Source organism: Xylocopa sonorina, unplaced genomic scaffold (assembly GCF_050948175.1).
Source record: "Xylocopa sonorina isolate GNS202 unplaced genomic scaffold, iyXylSono1_principal scaffold0043, whole genome shotgun sequence".
In the NCBI taxonomy this organism is placed as follows: Eukaryota; Metazoa; Arthropoda; class Insecta; order Hymenoptera; family Apidae; genus Xylocopa; species Xylocopa sonorina.
Genome location: NW_027490114.1, coordinates 603,498 through 605,057, shown reverse-complemented (window position 1 = coordinate 605,057; position 1,560 = coordinate 603,498).

The window sequence follows — 1,560 nt, the reverse complement described above, 5'->3', positions numbered from 1 at the left end:
GCGTTTCTAGATGTCTACGTGTCGAATCATTTGATTTGTACTACTTCATGTATCGCGATATCACACATCATTTCAATAGTTTAAAGCAATCTAGTAGGCTGTAATGCTCTAGGCCTCGCATAATGCTTATCTGTCTATACACTTCAAAAGAATGTAAATTCTATAGTTCCGCCCATTGGGTTGGGGCTTCAGAGTGTCTACATATCAAAGCAACGGAGTTCTATTTCTCCGTGCATTACTCATTTCAACGATTCAATGTAGGTAAGCTCAAACCGTCGAAGCATAACAACATGCTTATCTGCTTCTAAGCTTCAGAAGAATGTGAATTCAACATTTCCATACAACAGGGAGGGACCTCCTAGAAACGAACTTCCTAGTGTCTACGTGTTAATACAGTTGAGTTCTGACGTTCCATGCAATGCGATGGCGCATCTCGATGGCGCAATGCGAACGTATCAAAATATGTAAGCTGTAATCTTCTATGGGTGGCGTTATGATTATCTGCTTCTACATTTCCATAGAATGTGAACTCTACGTTTCCATGCAGCTAGATTGCGCTTCACTGCGTCGGTGATTTAATATAGCAGAGTTTTAATGCTCCATGCAATGCTATGGTGCACTTCATTTCAACGATTCAAAGTAAGTAAGAAGTAATATACATGCAATAGCACTATGCTTGTCGACATCTACCCGTCATAAGAATGTGAATTCTTCAGTTCCCAGCGACCGGGAAGCGCTTTAAAGTGGCTGCGTGCCAAGGGAACGGAGTTCTAACGCTTCATGAAATGCGATGGCGCACCCCATTTCAACAATACGAAGCAAGTAAGCTGTAATGTTCTATACATCGAATAATGCTCACCTGCTTCTACAGTTTTAACGAATGTCATATCTACAACTTTAGGCAACGTTCTTTAGTTCGGAACTGAGTACGCATCATAGGAGAAGAGTTCTAATGCTCCACACAACGCCATAGCTTATTTCAGTTAAATATAACAAAGTAAATAATCTGTATTGTTATATGCATTGTATTAGGCTTATCTGCTTCTACACATCAAGAGAATGTGAATTCTACATTTTCATGTAACGGGATGGCGCTTCATAGTGCCAGCAAGAAACAGAAATGGACTTCTAATACTCTATGGAATGCAATGGTATATCCCATTTCAATGATTCAAAGTAAGTAAACTGTAATCTTCTATGCATAGCATTGTGTCCGTCTGCTTCCACGCTTTAAAAGAATGTCAATTCTACAGTTCTATGCAACTAGTTGGTTCTTCGTACTGTCTGCGTGTAAAAACAATAGGCTTCTACTGCTCCATGATATGCGATGTCGCATCTCATTTCAACGTTTCAAAGCAAATTAAGCTGTAATCCTCCATGCATGGCATTATACCTGGCTGCTTCTACGCTTTAAAAGAATGTGAATACTACTATTCTATGCAACTAGATGGTGCTTCATAGTGTTTGCGTATAAAATCAATACACTTCTACTGAGCCATGGAATGCGATGGCACAGCTTATGTCCAACTATCAAAGCAAATAGATAATATCATAATATTA